This window comes from Dendrobates tinctorius, unplaced genomic scaffold, assembly GCF_039654945.1.
Source record: "Dendrobates tinctorius isolate UK_male_01 unplaced genomic scaffold, ASM3965494v1 ptg000043l, whole genome shotgun sequence".
NCBI lineage: Eukaryota > Metazoa > Chordata > Amphibia > Anura > Dendrobatidae > Dendrobates > Dendrobates tinctorius.
The window spans coordinates 13,284,457-13,310,062 of NW_027361711.1; the positions used below are offsets into that span (position 1 = coordinate 13,284,457).

General features: G+C 45.8%; 1 long non-coding RNA gene across 1 annotated transcript in view; it reads right to left on the minus strand.

The window, feature by feature from the left end:
- Window positions 1-993: 993 nt before the first annotated feature.
- LOC141089010 (uncharacterized) overlaps window positions 994-25,606 on the minus strand; it is a 202,420-nt gene continuing 177,807 nt past the window's right edge. The window contains exons 2-3 of the long non-coding RNA XR_012232130.1: window positions 3,281-3,433; window positions 994-1,108 (exon numbers count right to left, since the gene is read on the minus strand). This is a non-coding gene — a long non-coding RNA (uncharacterized lncRNA). The remainder of the gene's footprint in view (window positions 1,109-3,280; window positions 3,434-25,606) is intronic.

Genomic DNA, 25,606 nt, shown 5'->3' on the forward strand with positions numbered 1-25,606 from the left:
ATGTATGGTAAATGCAATGGTACAAAAAATGACAATACATAACCCCAAGAAACTGCATGAAGACTAATACCCATGCTGAAGAGTCTCACACTTAGCCGTCTAATGTTACTATCAAAGTGAAGTACATACCACAAGACATGGGGAATTCATACAAAACCTTCCAATAAAGTGCTATATGCAAAAAGGTGTGGGGAAAGTTATGGAAAGGTAACCATGCTTACCCATAAGGAAAGTGCATGTGCGTGATGTCCCGCCCCAGAGCCCCTACGCACGTTTCACGCTAGGCTTCATCGGGGGGCATGTGTGGTGCTGCTGGAGATGCGGGGTATAAATGGCTAAGGAACAGGTGTCCAAAATTAGCATCGCTGCGGGAGGAAATGAGCGCATGAGAGGCGGGCCCCGATCGCGGCACGTCACATCAGGCCGTCATTACCTGTGGGAGGGACAGGGAGAGATACAGCTCTCCTGACGTCATTGTCCCGCCCCAGGCAGAGCTGACGCCTTCCGAGACGCCCACTAACAGCGGGACCAGCCGCGCATGCGCAACCACGCAGTGGCCATTTTAAGTACTGGCCAGAAGAAGGGGCAAGTGGAGATAAGAACGCGGAACAAGCGCATGTAGCGCAATATACAAAAATGACATCACAAGAATGTCTAAATAAATTATTTGTATAAATAATGTCTGGTAATGATTATAGCACTCTTTTTCATCAATATGATATCGTCATCATTCAATTGGGACAAAGCCCACTTAAGATTAATCATAGTGGTCAATCTGTTATAAATCATAGTATCTAAGGAGTGCGATATATCATACCATCTTATTAAGATATCAAAATCTCATTTGATGTATTATAAGTGTAAACATAAAATTACGGCACAGAGATAACTTGTGAAAACAGAAAAATACATATATAGAAATATAATTCCAAGATCTACATAGAAAGCAGAAAAAATAGCAATAGCATATCCTGTGCACAGACAAAAAATGAGGTTCCACGTAATTAGTTCTCCACCATTTCTTCCAAAATTCCAGATGAACTTGATAAAAACATACGATCAAAAATAACCCCGCATAATGCATCCAATAACTCATACTGACTGTACACTGAGAAATGATAAATAAAAACAGCAATTAAAAACAAGAACAAAAACAACTTATACACAAATATGTATATAATAGCCAGAAAGACATATTAATGCTAAAGAAAGGGGGCAAAAGATAACTTCTCATTGAGTCCATGAGGTGTCATAGAACCCAAAGTGACTATCCATCGGCACTCAAGCTGGGCTAAGATCTTCTTATAGTCTCCACCCCTAGTCCCCAAATGTACTCTATCGATCCCTTTGACTTTAAATGTCCGTGGATCACAATTATGGACTTGCTTGAAGTGCCGAGGGATAGTCTTCAATATTGCAACATCTAAAATCTCCTTAGCCGCCCTTATATCCCTAACATGTTCCCTAACTCTAGTACGAAGCTCCCTAGAGGTGAGGCCCACGTAGATCAGGTTGCATCCACATACCGCATAATAAACCACATATGTGGTGCTGCAGGAAATATAATTTGTGATATGGTATTCCATACTACCATCAGCCGCCTTAAAGGTGGTTGCCCTAACGATATTTTGGCAGGCCACACATGAGCCACATGGGTAGCACCCCCACCTCTGGGGCCTGGCACCGAAAGGGTTAGTAGGTCTAGCCACATAATGACTTTTCACAAGAAAGTCTTTCAAGTTCCTTCCCCTTCTAGCAGTCAAGAGGGGTCTATCAGGTAGAATTCCCTTTAATGTCATATCTGTTTGTAAAACAGACCAGTGTTTTCCCATGATCTCTCTAATCCTGTGCCACTGATTATTATAAGTCACAATGCACCTCAGTGGTTGTTCCCTAGATATATTGGCATGCTGTTTAGAGTCAAGGAGTTGTTGGCGAGGGGTCCTCCTGGCACGAGAATAGCCCGACTTAATGTTTCTCATACTATATCCGCGATCTCTGAACCGCTGGGTAAGGTCCCGAGCCTGATCCTCAAAGATCCCATCAGTGGAGCATATTCGCTTCATTCTCAAAAACTGACCCACAGGAATGGCCCGAATGGTTGAAACATTGTGGGCAGATGATGCATGTAGTAGGGAGTTGACAGACGTGTCCTTCCGAAATACATCAGTTTGAATTGCACCATCCCCACATAATGTGATCTTAATATCCAAAAAATCAATCTCACTCGCCGCCACCCTGTGGGTCAGTTTAATATTACGACGATTTTGATTTAAACCACAGATGAAATCGAGGAGGTCAGACTCGGTCCCCTGCCAAATTATAAAGACATCGTCGATATAGCGGTACCAGCACTGCACATGGGACGCGGCACATGCACCATCCCCGAAAACCTCCCGCTCCCAGTGTCCCAGGAAGAGGTTAGCGTAGGATGGCGCACAGGCCGCGCCCATTGCAGTGCCGCGTCGCTGCAGATAGAATTTGTCTTTGAAGGTGAAATAATTGTGAGTTAAAATAAACTCGAGCAATTCTAAGATCAGTGATCGTAGGGCTGGGTCTAAATTACTCATGCCAAGGAAGAACCCCACAGCTTCCAATCCATCTCTATGTCCAATGCATGTATACAGGGACTGTACGTCAATCGTAGCAAACAACATGCCTGGTTCAAGATGGAGACCATCTAATTTCTTCAGGACGTCCATAGTGTCCCTGACATAGGAGGGCAGCGTCTCCACTAGAGGATGAAGATAGTATTCAATAAACTTACAAATGGGATCGCAGAGCCCTCCCATGCCAGAGACAATCGGACGTCCAGGGAGATCCACTGGATCTTTATGTATCTTCGGCAGAAGATAGAAGGTGGGAACAACCGGATACTTGACTAGTAATCCGTCAAAGATCTTTTTATGAATAATACCTTGGTTAAGGGCATAATCTAGAATATCATGAATGGCTGCACTAAAGGAACTAGTAGGATTATATGGGAGGTATTCGTACGACTCACGATCTCTCAACTGCCGGAAGGCTTCTTTTTCGTACTTTGATGTTGGCCAAATGACCACATTCCCCCCTTTATCCGCTGATTTTATGACAATATCCCTTAAAGATTTAAGCTCCTTTAGGGCAACTCTATGGGCCCTTGTCAGATTATCTCCCTTGTGTGTCCTTGTTAATGTTTTTATATCCTCAACTACCAATTTATTGAAGATCTCAATCGATGGACAGAGGGAAAAAGGGGGGAATGTGGTAGACTTCGGCACAACAGAAGTAGGAAAAATACCTGAGGGGTTGAGTGATCCCTCCCGTTCTAATTCCTCCAATATGCCCAAAGCTTCCTGTTCCGCCGACGAACATAAAGTGGTACTATCAACCGATTTCAATTGAAGTTTGCGTAGTAAGACTTTTCTTAGGAACAATTGTATGTTCTTCATGGCTGAAAAAAAGTTAAAATCATTAGTAGGAACAAAATTCAGACCCAGACTCAAAACCTCAAGTTGATTTTTAGTCAAAGAGTGGGTGGAAAGATTAATTACCTCTAAGGCATTCCCAGATTTGTTTTTTTTCTCCAGTGATTGAGGTGGGGTCATTTTGCGTTTGTTAGAGGATTTACCCCTAAAGTGCCCTTGTCTTCCCATAGCAAATCTCTCTTGATGAATATTACCACGGTGGCCACTACTTTGTGGCTCCTCGTCCATAGACGAGGCTGACGAGAAGGAATTGTGATGAGTTCTGGGCATAGATTGAACAGGCATTTGTTTCTTTCTCCATCGATATACCTGATTGTTTTTATAATCTAACTGATCCCGCTGATACTTTTTAGTTTTTGAAGCCACAATCTCCTTCTCCCACTTTGAAAAATCATTTTCAAGCTGTTTTAATAATTGTGAAGATTCTTCTGTGGATAGTTTACTATTAAGGGATTCCTGCAGGTTATTGATCTCCAATTCAATTTCTTGGAGAGAGGATGTGTTGGATTTTATAAGTAACCCCATATATCCCTGTGAACAGCCCGAGGACAGTTCCTCCCACTGTTTTTTCAATACTTCATCTTCAATAGTAAAAGAAGGGAAGACCTGTACACGGAGGCCTCTTGGAATCAGGCCCTTTTCCAAATATCTTTCTAGGAATGCCTTATTCCACCACAAGCGTATTTTCTTATTACATAGGTATTTGAGTCTAGATACTGATTCATCCGTTTCTCTTGTATTTAAAACCACACTAGTGTCATCACCAAAAACCTGATCAAGTTTAGAAAGCCACGTCTTTTCACGTGCCCTGTAATCCATGCTGCTGGATGAAGCTGTGAATACACACAGAAAAATACACAATTTAACATAATCCAACATAGCAATGAACATGATACTTTTTCCTATCAAGAAAAAAGAACGTTCATAATGGCATAAACAAAAGGGCAACTCCCTTAGAAATATATGGACCTACATAGAAAACGGAGTATAACGCCATGGAGTCAATAAACATAAATGGTTATAATATCAAAAATGATTCGCTCTTTATTAGTACAGGTGCATAAAAGGTGTACATTACAAAATACAATCATATGATCAGATGTCGGATATGACACTAAGAAAAAGAGGGGATGGATACACCGCACATGTATGGTAAATGCAATGGTACAAAAAATGACCATACATAACCCCAAGAAACTGCATGAAGACTAATACCCATGCTGAAGAGTCTCACACTTAGCCGTCTAATGTTACTATCAAAGTGAAGTACATACCACAAGACATGGGGAATTCATACAGAACCTTCCAATAAAGTGCTATATGCAAAAAGGTGTGGGGAAAGTTATGGAAAGGTAACCATGCTTACCCATAAGGAAAGTGCATGTGCGTGATGTCCCGCCCCAGAGCCCCTACGCACGTTTCGCGCTAGGCTTCATCGGGGGGCATGTGTGGTGCTGCTGGAGATGCGGGGTATAAATGGCTAAGGAACAGGTGTCCAAAATTAGCATCGCTGCGGGAGGAAGTGAGCGCATGAGAGGCGGGCCCCGATCGCGGCACGTCACATCAGGCCGTCATTACCTGTGGGAGGGACAGGGAGAGATACAGCTCTCCTGACGTCATTGTCCCACCCCAGGCAGAGCTGACGCCTTCCGAGATGCCCACTAACAGCGGGGCCAGCCGCGCATGCGCAACCACGCAGCGGCAATTTTAAGTACTGGCCAGAAGAAGGGGCAAGTGGAGATAAGAACGCGGAACAAGCGCATGTAGCTCAATATACAAAAATGACATCACAAGAATGTCTAAATAAATTATTTGTATAAATAATGTCTGGTAGTGATTATAGCACTCTTTTTCATCAATATGATATCGTCATCATTCAATTGGGACAAAGCCCACTTAAGATTAATCATAGTGTTCAATCTGTTATAAATCATAGTATCTAAGGAGTGCGATATATCATACCATCTTATTAAGATATCAAAATCTCATTTGATGTATTATAAGTCTAAACATAAAATTACAGCACAGAGATAACTTGTGAAAACAGAAAAATACATATATAGAAATATAATTCCAAGATCTACATAGAAAGCAGAAAAAATAGCAATAGCATATCCTGTGCACAGACAAAAAATGAGGTTCCACGTAATTAGTTCTCCACCATTTCTTCCAAAATTCCAGATGAACTTGATAAAGACATACGATCAAAAATAACCCCGCATAATGCATCCAATAACTCATACTGACTGTACACTGAGAAAGGATAAATAAAAACAGCAATTAAAAACAAGAACAAAAACAACTTATACACAAATATGTATATAATAGCCAGAAAGACATATTAATGCTAAAGAAAGGGGGCAAAAGATAACTTCTCATTGAGTCCATGAGGTGTCATAGAACCCAAAGTGACTATCCATCGGCACTCAAGCTGGGCTAAGATCTTCTTATAGTCTCCACCCCTAGTCCCCAAATGTACTCTATTGATCCCTTTGACTTTAAATGTCCGTGGATCACAATTATGGACTTGCTTGAAGTGCCGAGGGATAGTCTTCAATATTGTAACATCTAAAATCTCCTTAGCCGCCCTTGTATCCCTAACATGTTCCCTAACTCTAGTACGAAGCTCCCTAGAGGTGAGGCCCACGTAGATCAGGTTGCATCCACATACCGCATAATAAACCACATATGTGGTGCTGCAGGAAATATAATTTGTGATATGGTATTCCATACTACCATCAGCCGCCTTAAAGGTGGTTGCCCTAACGATATTTTGGCAGGCCACACATGAGCCACATGGGTAGCACCCCCACCTCTGGGGCCTGGCACCGAAAGGGTTAGTAGGTCTAGCCACATAATGACTTCTCACAAGAAAGTCTTTCAAGTTCCTTCCCCTTCTAGCAGTCAAGAGGGGTCTATCAGGTAGAATTCCCTTTAATGTCATATCTGTTTGTAAAACAGACCAGTGTTTTCCCATGATCTCTCTAATCCTGTGCCACTGATTATTATAAGTCATAATGCACCTCAGTGGTTGTTCCCTAGATATATTGGCATGCTGTTTAGAGTCAAGGAGTTGTTGGCGAGGGGTCCTCCTGGCACGAGAATAGCCCGACTTAATGTTTCTCATACTATATCCGCGATCTCTGAACCGCTGGGTAAGGTCCCGAGCCTGATCCTCAAAGATCCCATCAGTGGAGCATAATCGCTTCATTCTCAAAAACTGACCCACAGGAATGGCCCGAATGGTTGAAACATTGTGGGCAGATGATGCATGTAGTAGGGAGTTGACAGACGTGTCCTTCCGAAATACATCAGTTTGAATTGCACCATCCCCACATAATGTGATCTTAATATCCAAAAAATCAATCTCACTCGCCGCCACCCTGTGGGTCAGTTTAATATTACGACGATTTTGATTTAAACCACAGATGAAATCGAGGGGAAGGAACTTGAAAGACTTTCTTGTGAGAAGTCATTATGTGGCTAGACCTACTAACCCTTTCGGTGCCAGGCCCCAGAGGTGGGGGTGCTACCCATGTGGCTCATGTGTGGCCTGCCAAAATATCGTTAGGGCAACCACCTTTAAGGCGGCTGATGGTAGTATGGAATACCATATCACAAATTATATTTCCTGCAGCACCACATATGTGGTTTATTATGCGGTATGTGGATGCAACCTGATCTACGTGGGCCTCACCTCTAGGGAGCTTCGTACTAGAGTTAGGGAACATGTTAGGGATACAAGGGCGGCTAAGGAGATTTTAGATGTTACAATATTGAAGACTATCCCTCGGCACTTCAAGCAAGTCCATAATTGTGATCCACGGACATTTAAAGTCAAAGGGATCGATAGAGTACATTTGGGGACATGGGGTGGAGACTATAAGAAGATCTTAGCCCAGCTTGAGTGCCGATGGATAGTCACTTTGGGTTCTATGACACCTCATGGACTCAATGAGAAGTTATCTTTTGCCCTCTTTCTTTAGCATTAATATGTCTTTCTGGCTATTATATACATATTTGTGTATAAGTTGTTTTTGTTCTTGTTTTTAATTGCTGTTTTTATTAATCCTTTCTCAGTGTACAGTCAGTATGAGTTATTGGATGCATTATGCGGGGTCATTTTTGATCGTATGTCTTTATCAAGTTCATCTGGAATTTTGGAAGAAATGGTGGAGAACTAATTACGTGGAACCTCATTTTTTGTCTGTGCACAGGATATGCTATTGCTATTTTTTCTGCTTTCTATGTAGATCTTGGAATTATATTTCTATATTATATATAATTATATTATTATATATACATAATTATATGTATTTTTCTGTTTTCACAAGTTATCTCTGTGCCGTAATTTTATGTTTAGACTTATAATACATCAAATGAGATTTTGATATCTTAATAAGATGGTATGATATATCGCACTCCTTAGATACTATGATTTATAACAGATTGACCACTATGATTAATCTTAAGTGGGCTTTGTCCCAATTGAATGATGACGATATCATATTGATGAAAAAGAGTGCTATAATCACTACCAGACATTAATTTATTTAGACATTCTTGTGATGTCATTTTTGTATATTGAGCTACATGCGCTTGTTCCGCGTTCTTATCTCCACTTGCCCCTTCTTCTGGCCAGTACTTAAAATGGCCGCTGCGTGGTTGCGCATGCGCGGCTGGTCCCGCTGTTAGTGGGCGTCTCGGAAGGCGTCAGCTCTGCCTGGGGCGGGACAATGACGTCAGGAGAGCTGTATCTCTCCCTGTCCCTCCCACAGGTAATGACGGCCGGATGTGACGTGCTGCGATCGGGGCCCGCCTCTCATGCGCTCACTTCCTCCCGCAGCGATGCTAATTTTGGACACCTGTTCCTTAGCCATTTATACCCCGCATCTCCAGCAGCACCACACATGCCCCCCGATGAAGCCTAGCGTGAAACGTGCGTAGGGGCTCTGGGGCGGGACATCACGCACATGCACTTTCCTTATGGGTAAGCATGGTTACCTTTCCATAACTTTCCCCACACCTTTTTGCATATAGCACTTTATTGAAAGGTTCTGTATGAATTCCCCATGTCTTGTGGTATGTACTTCACTTTGATAGTAACATTAGACGGCTAAGTGTGAGACTCTTCAGCATGGGTATTAGTCTTCATGCAGTTTCTTGGGGTTATGTATTGTCATTTTTTGTACCATTGCATTTACCATACATGTGCGGTGTATCCATCCCCTCTTTTTCTTAGTGTCATATCCGACATCTGATCATATGATTGTATTTTGTAATGTACACCTTTTATGCACCTGTACTAATAAAGAGCGAATAATTTTTGATATTATAACCATTTATGTTTATTGACTCCATGGCGTTATACTCCGTTTTCTATGTAGGTTCATATATTTCTAAGGGAGTTGCCCTTTTGTTTATGCCATTATGAACGTTCTTTTTTCTTGATAAGAAAAAGTATCATGTTCATTGCTATGAGTAATTGGCAGTGGCATAACCTGAAGAATCTGGGCTGCAGTGCAAAATATGTAACAAAGCCCTCCAACAAAGCATGACATTTATGATTCCGTTCTTCTCATATGGGGTGTGGATATGACAACAGCCCTTTTACCATCTATATGTATGACCGTAAAAACTGGTCGTAGACCAAAATTTAAAACAATTTCACAAATAAACCAGTAATAATAAATAAAACAATGCGATGATTTTATTGCCTGGTGCTTCACTATCTTATGCCAACCGAAAAACTGAAAAATATGTAAATGCCTTAGATCAAAATATCACTTGATCAGGTTTGATTGTTGTCACAGGAAGAATTTTCTCTCCAACACAGTGAATCTCACCTGGTATGTTTTATTCTTGAAGGCCCTGGGTCCAGATGAGCAGCTGCTATGCAACACAACCAAGTGTCACAGGAGAGCTCCATTCACCACCACTAATGAAAACAACTCACCAAGAACTACAGGCTACTAATCCTATCTAATTAGCTGTATCTGACTCTGGCATCATCCCTACTTTATATCATGAAAATGGAAAGAAGCTAAAAGTTGCTTACAACATGGATGAGCATGTATTTTTCTGGGCTAACACATATGGAATACAGATCTCTACAAAATAATGTTACATTTATAGGTATTCCAGATATTACTTCAACTGTAAAAATGTTACCATATATGAAAAATATTATTTTGGCTACTTGCCAAGTTCAACATTACTGGACCTCACTATTGATAGAGCTCATATCCTTCATAAGCCAAAAAAATTCCAGAAAATTAGAGATGAATAGTTCAAGCTTGTGGTCAAAAACTGCATGAATTTCCTTACCCTCTGAGATCCCAGACTTAACTTATGATTAGCCTTATGAAATGTCAACTGAGTGCCACTTACTGCTCACATGACATCATGACAGGCCAGTGAATCAAATGCCAAGCCAAGTAAGTCAGAAGCTCAGGAAATGTGCACAGCTCCGGTCCTTATCTGAACTGTGAACTGGGATTATGCGAAGCGATGCACTCATCTCTACCAGATATCAAACCTCGAAATGTCCTTGTCTAAATTACCTAAATTCTCCCCAGCTTTCTACAGTTTTTCCATTATTTCACTTAAATAGACTTACCTTGAGTCTTTAGGCATTCATTTCATATATGGAAACTGAAGATTCACCTCTTCCGACAAGCCTACAACCTGCAGTAACCACCGATCCACCAAACCACTGCATGACCAGCTCGGCCCTCGCCTAATTGTATCCTCATCCATCCCTTGTAGATTGTGAGCCCTCGCGGGCAGGGTCCTCTCTCATCCTGTACCAGTCATGACTTGTATTGTTTACGATTACTGTACTTGTTTTTATTAGGTATACCCTTCCTCACATGTAAAGCGCCATGGAATAAATGGCGCTATTATAATAAATAATAATAATAAAATATACAGTATATAATTGCATAGTTACATAGTTAATACATTTGAAAAAAGACACATGTCCATCAAATTCAACCAAGGGACGGTAAAGGGAAAAAAGAAACTGGGATTGTCTCTTCTAAAAGGTGGTGTGCTTCTTTTTCACACTTGCACCGCTAAGTGAATTGTTGTGGAACCCTTCTAAGTCATTTTCTCAGTTGTGCAACAGCTCTCTCTCTTTGCTTCCGTATACGCATCATTTTGACAACTATTATAACTCCCATTCTTTATCAAAATATAATTTTCATGCCAACAAAGTGTTAAATCAAATTTTTCTTCTGCTATGTTCTTGGGAAAAGAGTTCTGAAAAGTGTATTCGCATACACAATAATTGAAATGGAAATTGATGGCAAATAGGAACCATCTGGCCCATCAAATCAGTTTATTTTTATTTTATTTTAAAGCTTAAGAAGGCATCTCAAAACTGCCTGTCATTTTCTACAGATCTTGGAATGTTTATTTTAGTGTATAAGGTTTAATGTATTGCTTCTTTCTGTGCTTGGAAGGTTAAGGTTTCATCATTTTTATATGAGCAGTTTTTATAACAAGAATGTGAAATTGGTGAAAATACTAGAAGATGAATGTAGGAAGCTTCAGCGACAAGGCATGTCATTGTCCAGCCTTTGTTGACATAATGTAGATTCTACTCCTAAGTCCAGGTTCACACATTCAGTATTTGGTCAGTGTTTTACATCAGTATGTGTAAGCCAAAATCAGAAGTAGGAACAATGAGAGGATAAGTATAAAAGAAGCACGTCACCACTTCTGGATTTTTCACCCACTTCTGTTTTTTTCTTACAAATACTGATGTGAAATGCTGACCAAATGCTGAACATGTGAACGTGGCTTTATGGGGTGTTCTGTATCTCTAGATATTAGTTGCTGAGATATTAGTTGCCAGACCCATGGCATCAATAATCAACAGATTCTAATTTATGACCATCCCACCGGTATGTGGTTTTTACCATTAAGGATATAAATTTGTCCCCTTCTCCAAAATTTATGTATGTACGTATAGTGTTACTTGTATGTTTGTAAATGTAAGGTACTCCTGGGGTAGACCCACTAGACCGTGGCAACGAACCTCCCGAGGGCGAGCTGACCAGGTGGACCACCCCCTATACAGGGAGTGTATGGGGCAAGCCCGCGGGTAACTATCACCACGGCAGCTGGTACCCGAGAACGTATAAGCGGACAGACAGGAAGATCCGGAAAGGAGGCACTGGACAGACAACACAGCTCGGAGACACAGGAGAGACGGCACGGCTTGGAAACACAGGAGTGACGGCACGGCTTGGAGACACAGGAGTGACGGCACGGCTTGGAGACACAGGAGTGACGGCACGGCTTGGAGACACAGGAGAGACGGCTCAGGAGCGATGTGCAAGGGCTGGAGACACAGGGAAGGCGGACGAGGGCTGAAGACACAGAACCTAGGAGAGAGCACAAGAGGGAATGAATAAATGCATGGGAAGAGAGCTGGGGAGCACAAGGAGAGCGGCCAGAGTCACTAGCAGGATCTAGTGATAGTCAGGCATCGCCTTCAGGAGGAGGCGGCCTGATATAGGAAGAGAGAAGGGCTTCCGGGTCATGACCTCCAGCTGGAGGAGGAGGCGCGCGTCCTCAGGTGGAGGAGAGCACGCGCCCGGCCATAGCGTGGGGACGCGCCCGCCGAGGAGGAGGAGCGGGGGCGCGCACCAGGCGCGATCCAGGGGGCCGGACAGAGGCGGTCGCCGGCCGAGGAAGGAAGACCGGAGGGAGCCGCGCCGAGGACCGTAGCGGCCGGTGCGGGAGCGAGGCGACCACCGGAGAGCGGGTGAGCCGGGGCCGGAGGGAGGTAAGAGAAGGAGTGCGTGGCAGCCGCCGCGTGACAGTACCCCCCCCTTACGCGCCCCCCACCGCAGACCGGACAAAAATTTAGCCAAGATTCGAGGAGCTTGGATATTCTCCTGGGGCTCCCAGGATCTCTCCTCAGGGCCAAAGCCCTTCCAATCAGCCAAAAAAAAGGTTTTCCCTTTTTGCTTTCTCATGGCTAAAATATCTCTAACCTCAAATACATCGTCTGCGGCGGCAGGCGGAGGTGAGTGAGGAGCTCTAGAAAGGAAACGATTGAAAATGACTGGCTTAAGCAAAGACACATGAAAAGCATTAGGGATGCGGAGAGAGGCGGGAAGCCGCAATTTGTAGGAGACATCATTAATACGGGACAAGACCTCGAAAGGTCCAATATAGCGGGGACCCAGCTTGTGGGACGGGACTTTGAGGCGAATAAACTTGGAGGCTAGCCAAACTTTATCACCTGGGTGATATGGCGGGACATCCAGGCGCCTCTTGTCTGCGTATCTCTTAACCCTGTTACGTACCAACTCGAGAGCGGTCTTGGTCTCCTGCCAGATCCTGGATAATTCACCGGACAGAAGATCAGCCGCCGGTACACCCGAGGCGGAAGGAACCGGTAGAGGTACACCAGGATGTTGACCGTAGACGACAAAGAATGGGGATTTGCCAGAAGATTCACTGACGTGGTTATTATAGGCAAACTCATCCCACGGGAGTAATTCAGACCAGTCGTTCTGGTGGATATTAGAAAAGTGCCGGAGGTAGTTCACCAAACTCTGATTCGTCCGTTCTGCCTGACCGTTGGACTGTGGATGGTAAGATGAGGAGAAGTCAAGAGTGACATCCATCGATTTGCATAGGGCTCTCCAGAAGCGAGAGGTGAATTGGACTCCTCTGTCCGAAACAATATGTCGGGGCAGTCCATGGAGACGAAAGATGTGCTGGATGAAAATCTTCGCCAAGGCGGGGGCCGATGGCAAGCCGGGTAAAGGGATGAAGTGTGCCATTTTAGAGAACCTATCTACTACCACTAAGACGACAGTACAATTGGCAGAGGAGGGTAGGTCCGTAATAAAGTCCATGGCAATGTGTTGCCAAGGAGACGAGGGTACTGGAAGCGGATGTAGAAGACCAGAAGGCAGCTGCCTAGGCACCTTGATCTTGGCACACGAGAGACAGGAGGCGACGAAATCCCGGACATCCTGGGAAAGAGTCGGCCACCAGTAATAGCGGGACACCAGGAGAAGTGTCTTTTTATGGCCGAGATGACCAGCCAGCTTAGAAGCATGGCCCCAGTGGAGGATTCGTCTTCGGTCCCTCTCTGAAACAAAAGTCTTGCCAGGTGGAGTTGCGAGGAGAGAAAGCGGTGCCACGGTGATGAACCTGGATGGGTCCAAGATATGCGCGGGTTCCTCCTCGACATCTGTGGAAAGAGAGGACCTGGACAAGGCGTCGGCTTTAAGGTTCTTGTTACCTGGACGAAAATGCAGGTCAAAATCGAATCAGCCGAAGAACAGAGACCACCTGGCCTGCCGAGGGTTGAGTCTTTGTGCAGACCGCAGGTAAGCCAGATTCTTATGGTCTGTGAAGATAGTGAAGGGATGTGCGGCGCCCTCCAATAAGTACCACCACTCCTCTAGGGTTAACTTGATGGCAAGCAGTTCTCGGTCTCCGATGGAATAATTCCGCTCTGGGGTGGAGAATGATTTGGAAAAGAAACCGCACGTAATGAGCCTACCAGAGGAAGACTTCTGAGACAAAACAGCTCCAGCTCCAGTTGCGGATGCATCTACCTCGAGGACGAATGGTTTGTTGACCTCAGGGCGATGGAGTACGGGAGCCGTGGCAAATGCACGTTTCAGAGATAGAAAGGCTCCCTCTGCTTCAGGGGTCCAGACGTGTGGGTTGGCTCCTTTGCGGATCAAAGACGAGATAGCGCCAGTCAAGGAGGAGAAATGGGGGATGAACTGCCGGTAGTAGTTTGCGAAGCCGAGAAAGCGCTGAATGGCTTTCACCCCTTGAGGACGTGGCCAGTTAAGCACGGCCAAAACCTTCTCAGGATCCATACGCAGGCCAGAGTCGGAGATGATATAGCCCAGAAATGGCAGAGAGGACTGTTCAAAGGCGCACTTCTCCAATTTGGCGTACAGACGATTCTCCCTCAAACGGAACAGTACTCGGCGGACATCTCTTCTATGGGAGGACAGATCAGGAGAGAAGACAAGGATATCGTCGAGGTACACAACCACACAGGAATACAGAAGGTCTCGGAAAACGTCGTTCACAAATTCCTGAAAGACTGCGGGAGCATTGCATAACCCAAAGGGCATGACGAGATACTCATAGTGTCCATCCCTGGTGTTGAAGGCGGTCTTCCACTCATCTCCGGAGCGAATACGGATGAGATTGTAGGCTCCACGGAGATCCAATTTAGAAAAGATTCGTGCCCCACGTAGCCGGTCGAACAACTCGGGGATGAGAGGTAGAGGATATCTATTCTTAACGGTAATCTCGTTGAGACCACGATAGTCAATACAGGGGCGCAGCGACCCGTCTTTCTTTTTGACAAAAAAGAAGCCAGCTCCAGCAGGGGAAGAAGACTTTCGGATGAAGCCCCTGGCCAAATTCTCCTGTACATATTCGGTCATGGCCTGGGACTCGAGTGGACTCAATGGATAGATCCGTCCCCGGGGCGGAGTCGAGCCAGGAACAAGCTCGATAGGACAATCATATTGCCGGTGCGGTGGAAGGACCTCCGCTTCCTTTTTATTGAAGACGTCCGCAAAGGCCCAGTAAGCGGTTATCTACAGAGGCAATATAATTCAAAATATGGGCCTGGGTGTCGCGCTGCTGAGCCAGTTCCTGCTGCAAGCCGGAGATTTGGGAGGCAATTCCCGGATCGGTGGTCTGCAAAGACGAGAGTCGGGACTCCATCGATTTGAGGAAGGACATGATCCTCGCCTGGTTCTCACGAAGGAACAAAAGTTCCTTTTGGGTCGGGGTCGAGGTACCAGCGGGATCCATGGCCTGACTATCCTGTAAGGTACTCCTGGGGTAGACACACTAGACCGTGGCAACGAACCTCCCGAGGGCGAGCTGACCAGGTGGACCACCCCCTATACAGGGAGTGTATGGGGCAAGCCCGCGGGTAACTATCACCACGGCAGCTGGTACCCGAGAACGTATAAGCGGACAGACAGGAAGATCCGGAAAGGAGGCACTGGACAGACAACACAGCTCGGAGAGACGGCACGGCTTGGAGACACAGGAGTGACGGCACGGCTTGGAGACACAGGAGTGACGGCATGGCTTGGAGACACAGGAAAGACGGCTCAGGAGCGATGTGCAAGGGCTGGAGACACAGGGAAGGCGGACGAGGACTGAAGACACAGAACCTAGGAGAGAGCACAAGAGGGAATGAATAAATGCACGGGAAGAGAGCTGGGGAGCACAAGGAGAGCGGCCAGAGTCACTAGCAGGATCTAGTGATAGTCAGGCATCGCCTTCAGCAGGAGGCGGCCTGATATAGGAAGAGAGAAGGGCTTCCGGGTCATGACCTCCAGCTGGAGGAGGAGGCGCGCGTCCTCAGGTGGAGGAGAGCGCGCGCCCGGCCATAGCGTGGGGACGCGCCCGCCGAGGAGGAGGAGCGGGGGCGCGCACCAGGCGAGATCCAGGGGGCCGGACAGAGGCGGTCGCCGGCCGAGGAAGGAAGACCGGAGGGAGCCGCGCCGAGGACCGTAGCGGCCGGTGCGGGAGCGAGGAGACCACCGGAGAGCGGGTGAGCCGGGGCCGGAGGGAGGTAAGAGAAGGAGTGCGTGGCAGCCTCCACGTGACAATAAACTCTTCAAAATTTTCCATATTTCTGCATACATTTGCCCTAAAGCTACATCAGATTTTCACACAGGTTTGAAAAGAAAATAAAGAGAGACAAATAAAACAAAATGAGTCCAACAAGATCTAATATCACATGTCTGTGAGCAGAACAGTATGTGAGCCTTTAAGATGAAGAGATAAAGGTGAAATGAGAGTCTGGTGTTTTCAATCAATGGGATGAAAATAAGATGTGAATTGGCAACCTGGCTTGTTTAACCCCTTCCTACCACAGCCTGTTTCACAGTCCTAATGAGACCAAATTTTTAAATTCTGACTAGTGCCATTTTATGTGGTAATAACTCTAGAACAATGCAACGTCTCCCAGTGATTCTGAGAAATTTTTTGCACTACACATTTTACTTGATGATGATAATATTAAATTTAGATCAATGTAGTTTATGTTTATTGATGAAATTATCAAACATTTAAAAAAAATTGTAAAAATTAGCAACTTTTATAACTTTAGCACCTTCACGACATCTGCCGTGCATGCATGGCTCAAAAATTAGAATTTCATCAAAAAGTTAATTTACTTCAGTTCTTCAATACAAAAAGTGAAACTCATATATTAGGCTGGTTTCACATTAGCGCTTTTTAAGCGCACGCACGGCCGGGGGTAGCTCCGCCCCCGAGCCGGCTCTCTGCCCGGCGTGCCCGCCCCTTGCTTGTAGCGCCGCCTCCTAGCGGACAGCGGCACCTGCGATCGGCGCACTCTATCTTTAGCATAGGGTGCGCAGATCGTGCGCAGGCCATGCACTAGTTGCGCTTTGACCTGCGCTGCGCACTTTTGACGGTGCGCCGTGCGCACCAAAATCCGAAAAGTTTGATTTTGGCGTGCACGGCGCACCGTCAAAAGTGCGCAGCGCAGGTCAAAGCGCAACTAGCGCACGGCCTGCGCACGATCTGCGCACCCTATGCTAAAGATAGGGTGCGCCGATCGCAGGCGCCGCTGTCCGCTAGGAGGCGGCGCTACAAGCAAGGGGCGGGCACGCCGGGCAGAGAGCCGGCTCGGGGGTGGAGCCAAAATCAAACTTTTCGGATTTTGGCGCGCACGGCGCACCGTCAAAAGTGCGCAGCGCAGGTCAAAGCGCAACTAGTGCACGGCCTGCGCACGATCTGCGCACCCTATGCTAAAGATAGGGTGCGCCGATCGCAGGCGCCGCTGTCCGCTAGGAGGCGGCGCTACAAGCAAGGGGCGGGCACGCCGGGCAGAGAGCCGGCTCGGGGGCGGAGCTACCCCCGGCCGTGCGTGCGCTTAAAAAGCGCTAATGTGAAACCAGTCTTATATTGACCCTTTACAGGGTGATCTATTTCAAGTGTTTATTCCTGTTAACTTTGCTGATTATGTCTTACAGCCAAGGAATACCCAAATGTCATTATCTCAGTAAATTAGAATAATTAACAAAAAACACCTGCGAAGGCTTCCTAAGCATTTAAAAAGTTCCTTAGTCTGTTCCAGTAGGCTTCACAATCATAGGGAAGACTGCTGCCTTGACCGATGTCCAGAAGACAGTCATTGACACACTCCACAGTGCAAGCCAGTAAAGGAGGGTAAGCCAGTAAAGGTCATTGCTAAAGAAGCTGGCTGTTCACAGAGTGCTGTATCCAAGCATATTAATGGAAAGGTGAGTGGAAGTGTAAAGGTTGGCTACGGCCGTAGTCATGGCCGAGGACACCGGGGCGCCATAGCCTTGGCCTCCCTTCACAGACACACTATATTGCTCTTGTAATACACTTGCCTCTTCATTCCTGGTGCCGACGAGGTCCACACTCCTTTTCGTGGGGTCGCCTTTGACGTCATGCGAATGACCAGAGACACAATCCAGGTAAAACTCAAAATGCAAAACTTTACTTTCAGATCTTGGTAGTATCATCTACATCAGTTTCCATGTTACACAATACTGCATATTTCCCTTCTCCTCTCTCCCTGTCACACGGTTCGAGATCGGGTCATACCGCACTGTAAGTTTTCCCGGCATCCTCGTTGTGTAAGCTCACTGTATGCAAGGGGTCCATCATCAATTTCGCCCCAGCACCAAGGGAGTCCACGCATGCTAGCAATCTCCACATACTGAGTAATCCGCCTGTCTGTCTTGCCAGGAACTGTACTGCAGTCTTCTTAATGGGAAACTGTGTCTCCTGCTTCTGGAGAACTTGATTCCCTACCACTTCAGCTATATTTTCACTAGCTGGAGCACTGTCTCTAGATGGCTGGGCACTCACTTGAATGTTACGAGGTGTTGGGCAGCAACCCAGGCATATTGCCCACCCGAGCACTGTGGGTTTCTCGCCCTGAAGGAACTCTATCCAGGAAGCTCTCCTGCCTTATTCCCCTGCTAACCCCTCCTAAATTAACTATTTCCTATGCTGGATTCTAATCACTAATATGTACAGTCCACTGACCTCTGTGCCCCATCTAGTGGCCATACTATACACTGCACTGTACCTATTTTATACATTATGCAGCAGAAATATAACAATAAACTTGTCATTATATACATATATTACAGCACCATTAATACATACACTTGTCACATATGACATTAAACAATACTTAAAGGGTTATGGGAGCATATCATCCTTCGTAACCTCTTAGAGAAGGAATAAGATTAGTAGAAAAAAGTGCACAAGCAACCGGGAAAACTGCAGCCTTTAAAGGATTTTTGTCATGATCCAGGTTGGATTATGACAGATAAAAGCACTAGTAACCTTTTTTTTTCCTTAAGCTGTGTGCTTAAAGATAATTTTGCCCCCGGTGGCCATTAGGGTCATTGCACTGTGGTGGTTTCAGTTCTAGTTTTGCCCCGGTGGCCGTTAGGGTCATTGCACTCTGGTTACTTTAGTTAGTGCACGTGATTATGAAGCAGGTGTGATTGCTGGCTCTTACCTATAAAAGAGTGTCAGGAGGTTGCAATCACTGTTGGTGATAGTAGTCATTTCCAACCATCCTTGGTGGAGGAAGGAGCTAGAGAGAGTTCCTGGCAGCTCAGTCAGAGTCCTGGTGTGGAAAGAGCTAGAGAGAGTTCCTTGCAGCTCTGACAAAGCTTGGTGAAGTAGCAGCGATTCTGGTGGAAAGCTGCATTCTGGTGGTGGACTCTGTTGCTGGGAGCAAGAGCAACAGAGCAAAGCTAAGTGGTGTTATCCATGTTTGCAACTTCCCGTTTGTGTATTTTAGTGCAGTGGTGGGATTAGTTTCTGCACTGTCCAAATCATTAGAAAGGGCTAGGTGCAGGGTGAGCTAGGGTTCTTACGTTCCAGCTCGGCGACAGGTGCGGAGCCTGTATAGGGAATGTTAGGAGTGTAAAGACTGGCTCAGGGGAGTGCAGGAGGTCTCCATGTCCCTGTTCCCTGTCGCAGGGCCCTCTATTATGAATGAGTCACCGAGGAGGAAAAACAAAAACAAACTAAGCCCCAGAAAACCAGAGAGGTTGGTAACTAAGCGGATTGCAGACCCTTGATCCTATCCACACAACTAGCAGTAGCTGTGGAGCGTACCTACGATGATCCTAGATGCCTCATCACAGCCAGAGAACTAAATAAGCCTAAAGCAAGAAAAGGGGAAATCTAAACTGCCCCAGAGCAGACCCCAAAGCAATAGACAGCCCCCAAACATGTATTGATGGTGAGACAAGATGAAAACACAAACACAGATAGAAAAATAGGCTGAGCAAACGATGGGGCCCACACTAACTAGAAAGGACAGGAAAGGAAAGATGCTGTCTGCAATCATGCACAAAACCCTGCCAAAAAGTGTCCAACACTTTCTGATTACAACAACCCTGAAGTCGCTAGACTTCAATTCCCTATATCAGCACTCTGGTATATTCTGAAAACAGAGCAAAAAGAGACCAATCTGATCAGGGACAAAAAGCAAACTGGCATAAACAGAGACATAAGAATGGAAATTCAGCACAGCCCCAGCAGGGGCTGGCTGACCACAAAAACTGAGTTAACCATACCAAATCTCATGTGAAAAATAGCAACGCACACTTAGCTTGAGAAGGCAGGAACAGAACTGGAAACCAGAACCTCAGGGCAGGAGAAAATCACCAGCACAAAATTAGGGAGTCGGCTGTCTTAAATCCAGTCAGAGACTCCTGATGCCCACTCACAGTCCTCCTCCTCAGGTGGCAGGTGTCTGCAATTTAGATCAGCTTCATTACCTGCTGTCACCACCAGAGGGAGCCCTGATGGAGAACTCACGACTCCTCTGTCAACACAGCCATCTCCACCATCCTCACCAGAAGCCAGAGGTAAACCAGAAAATGAGTTCACAACAGCCCACCATTGTATCGGTTTCCCTGGTGTTTCCCTTTATTATTTAAATTCATCCTGCTGGAGGCGGTGTATCCTGATACACGTATAATTCTGAAATTCGCCTGCTGGAGGTGGTGTATCCGGCTGCACGTTTTATTATTTAAATTCGCCCTACTGGAGGCGGTGTATCCAGGGTCGCGTGTGTCATATAAATTTGCCCTGCTGGAGGCGGTGTGTCCAGTCACACATGACCGTCACAATTTTTAAGAAAAGGTCATTCAAAAATTTCAGGAAAATTCACAAGGGGTGGACTGCTGCTGGATTCATTGCTTCAAGAGCCACCACACAGGCGTATCCAGTACATGGGCTATAAGTGTGGCATTCCTTGTGTCAAGCCATTCATGACCAACAGACAACACCAGTAGCATCTTACCTGGGACAAGGAGAAAAAGAATGTCATGATTCCACTACTCAGTGTCTGGGACTCTGTGATGGACAGCTTTGTCATCCTATCCTGTGCTGGGGCATGCTGAGCTGTTGGTGCTTTTATTGACAGCTCGGTTGACCTATCTGACTGGAGGTGCTGAGATTTACACAGGTGCTCCATGTTTTGTTAATTCCCCTACTATTTAGGTGAGCTGTCTAACCTAGGTCATTGCCAGTCAAAAGCTTGTTCTAAGCCTGTGCTCTCCAGTGTGTTCGCCTGTACCCTGTGCTGTAAGTTCTTATCTTCTGCTGCTGCTGACCTTTGGACCATGCTTTGACTACCCGTTTGTTATTGCCCCTTTGCATCTGATATTCTGCTGCTGACTGTTATGAATGGGTCACCGAGGAGGAAAAAACAAAGCAAGCTAAGTCCCAGAAAAACCAGAGAGGTTGGTAACTATGCAGATTGCAGATCCCTGATCCTAACCACACAACTAGCAGCAGCCGTGGAGCATTCCTACGATGATCCTAGACACCTCGTCACCGCCGGAGGACTAAATAAGCCTAAAGCAAGAAAGGGGAAAACTAACTGCCCCAGAGCAGACCCCAAAGGATAGACAGCCCCCACACATGTATTGACTGTGAAACAAGATGAAAACACAAACACAGGCAGGAAAATGGGCTGAGCAAATGATGGGGCCTAAACTAACTAGACAGGACAGGAAAGGAAAGACACTGTCTGCAATCTGCCAAAAACCCTACAAAAATAATGTCCAACACTTCTGATAACAAAATTAACCCTGAAGTCACTAGACTTCTCCCACTATATCAGCACTCAATATTCTGAGACAGAGCAAAAAGAGGCCAATCTAATAGGGGACAAAAAGCAAATTGGCAAATACAGATAAATAAAAGTGGAAATTCAGCACAGCCCCAGCCGGACCTGGCTGACCACACAAAAAACTGAGTAGACCAACAAAATCAAGTGTGAACATTAGCAGAAAAACTTAGCTTGAAATGACTGGAACAGAGCTGAACACCAAGAGCTGAAAAGTCAGATGGAATCACCAGCACCTGAATAGGGCGTCGGCTGACTTAAATCCAGTCTGAAATTCCTGAGGTCCAATCGTCTTCCTCATTATCAGGTGGCAGATCTCTACTGATAAAATCAGCCTCACCACCTCCTGTTACCACCAGAGGGAGCCTGGAAGGAGAACTCACAACTGGTAGACCAGAAAATGAACTCACAACAGCTGACCTTTGGACCGTGTTCAGACTGCCCGTTAGTTATTGCCCCTTTGCATCTGATATTCTGCTGCTGACCTTTGGACCGTGTTGAGACTAGAGTTGAGCGACTTTTGGTTTTTTAGGGTCGCGTTTCGTTTCGTGAAACCCGACTTTTCCAAAAGTCGGGTCGAGCAAGATCGTCCGATTATAGGGAAAAGTCGGGGTCGTCCCGAAACACAAAACCCAATGTAAGTCAATGGGGAATAAAAGTCGGCAGTGAGAGGAGGACAGGAAACACACCTACAGTGCCCATTTGAATGCCAAAAGCATCAATTCTTCTTTCTTAAGCTTGTCAACCTTAATTAACTTCATAATACAAGTTACGCACTGAAAAATGGGGGTTATTTGGCTACAAACTGTGGGGGGGGAGGGCTGGCTCCAAGTTTTCATGTGCCCTGGGCGAAAGAGCGCTCCTTTAACACATACCACAACTCATCATGCTCCGATACGGCAGAGAAATAGCGGTATAGTCCAATGAAAAATACCTCACTTTTTACATCTCATGACGAGGCACATCTATTTCTCCATACAGAATCATTGGTCCCATATAATGTTTGAAACAGTATATGATGAGCTCCACATAATGCTACAGTATATGTTGGTCCCCATGGATGAAGCTCCACTGTCTTATGGGCCCAAATAATGCTCCAAACATAATGGGCCCATTTCTAATGCTCTAGTGTATAATGGGTCCTGTAAATGCTGCTCCAGTGTCTGATGTCCACCTTTGGAATGTTCCAGTGTATGGTGGGCCCCATCTATCATTCTCCAGAGTATAGTGCTCCCCAAAAATTGCTGTCCCAACATTGAAAACAATCAAATAAGTCTCCTCGCTAGGGAATCCCTGTACTTGTCTGGACAGGTGCTGTAGCTTGCTTAACAGCTCGCCAGCCGTTCTCACGCCCAGTATGGATTACACGTGATTGCACAAAGGTGAGAAAGGGTACAGTATCCCCAGATAACATATATGGATAGCGTACACATTCAAAATATATATCTCAGGAGGCAGGCTCAGACGGTGTTAGGCCCAGTATGGATTGCACGTGATTGCACAAAGGTTATAAAGGGTACCGTATCACCGGATAACATGTATGGATAGCGTACACATTCAAAATATATGTCTATACAGCATGAGGCAGGCTCAGACGGTGTTAGGCCCAGTATGGATTGCACGTGATTGCACAAAGGTTAGAAAGGGTACCGTATCACCGGATAACATGTATGGATAGCATACACATTCAAAATATATGTCTATACAGCATGAGGCAGGCTCAGATGGTGTTAGGCCCAGTATGGATTGCACGTGATTGCACAAAGGTTAGAAAGGGTACCGTATCCCCAGATAACATGTATGGATAGCGTACACATTCAAAATATATGTCTCAGGAGGCAGGCTCAGACGGTGTTAGGCCCAGTATGGATTGCACGTGATTGCACAAAGGTTAGAAAGGGTACCGTATCCCCGGATAACATGTATGGATAGCGTACACATTCAAAATATATGTCTATACAGCATGAGGCAGGCTCAGACGGTGTTAGGCCCAGTATGGATTGCACGTGATTGCACAAAGGTTAGAAAGGGTACCGTATCCCTGGATAACATGTATGGATAGCATACACATTCAAAATATATGTCTCAGGAGGCAGGCTCAGACGGTGTTAGGCCCAGTATGGATTGCACGTGATTGCACAAAGGTTAGAAAGGGTACCGTATCACCGGATAACATGTATGGATAGCGTACACATTCAAAATATATGTCTATACAGCATGAGGCAGGCTCAGACGGTGTTAGGCCCAGTATGGATTGCACGTGATTGCACAAAGGTTAGAAAGGGTACCGTATCACCGGATAACATGTATGGATAGCGTACACATTCAAAATATATGTCTATACAGCATGAGGCAGGCTCAGACGGTGTTAGGCCCAGTATGGATTGCACGTGATTGCACAAAGGTTAGAAAGGGTACCGTATCCCCAGATAACATGTATGGATAGCGTACACATTCAAAATATATGTCTCAGGAGGCAGGCTCAGACGGTGTTAGGCCCAGTATGGATTGCACGTGATTGCACAAAGGTTAGAAAGGGTACCGTATCCCCGGATAACATGTATGGATAGCATACACATTCAAAATATATGTCTATACAGCATGAGGCAGGCTCAGATGGTGTTAGGCCCAGTATGGATTGCACGTGATTGCACAAAGGTTAGAAAGGGTACCGTATCCCTGGATAACATGTATGGATAGCGTACACATTCAAAATATATGTCTCAGGAGGCAGGCTCAGACGGTGTTAGGCCCAGTATGGATTGCACGTGATTGCACAAAGGTTAGAAAGGGTACCGTATCACCGGATAACATGTATGGATAGCGTACACATTCAAAATATATGTCTATACAGCATGAGGCAGGCTCAGACGGTGTTAGGCCCAGTATGGATTGCACGTGATTGCACAAAGGTTAGAAAGGGTACCGTATCACCGGATAACATGTATGGATAGCGTACACATTCAAAATATATGTCTATACAGCATGAGGCAGGCTCAGACGGTGTTAGGCCCAGTATGGATTGCACGTGATTGCACAAAGGTTAGAAAGGGTACCGTATCCCCAGATAACATGTATGGATAGCGTACACATTCAAAATATATGTCTCAGGAGGCAGGCTCAGACGGTGTTAGGCCCAGTATGGATTGCACGTGATTGCACAAAGGTTAGAAAGGGTACCGTGTCCCCGGATAACATGTATGGATAGCGTACACATTCAAAATATATGTCTATACATCAGGAGGCAGGCTCAGACGGTGTCAGGCACAGTATGGATTTGACGGCCCAGATTACACAGCGGAGGAGCAGGGAGAGGTAAAGATTGCAAATGCTGGGGCCCTGCCCAAGCAAGGGGGGCCTACTCGTGGGCGTCGGTACTGGCACTGGGCCCCTCATAGTACAGCGGTGTGTCTGACGGCGGGTGTGCACCACCACCATCAGAGACACTTGATTACACTATGAGGGACCCTGTGCCAGTGCCCGCGCCCAAGAGTCGGCCTACCCACCTGTACAGGGCAACGGCACTCGCACGGTGTCGTGCGCTAGGTGGTGACCCTGGCCATGGGGGGGGAGGCAGCACAGTTAGGGAGTTTTAGAAAGTGGCATATGTTGATGCTGGACATTCAGCTGATGCAAAAGGCGAAATAGGTGAAGTACCAGGAAGAGGTGGACCAAAGCAAGCCATTTTTCTGTCACCCTATGTGTCATCAGGGGAAGGTGGGACAAAATCCTTGGAAACCCATGCGTGGTTCATTTTAATGAAGGTTAGATCATCCACATTTTGGGTTGACAGACGGGTCCTTTTTTCTGTCAGGATTGATCCAGCTGCACTGAAGACTCTTTCTGATAGCACACTTGCAGCTGGGCAAGCGAGCTCCTGTAAGGCATATTGGGCCAATTCAGGCCAGGTGTCCAGTTTAGCGGCCCAATAGTCAAAGGGGAATGA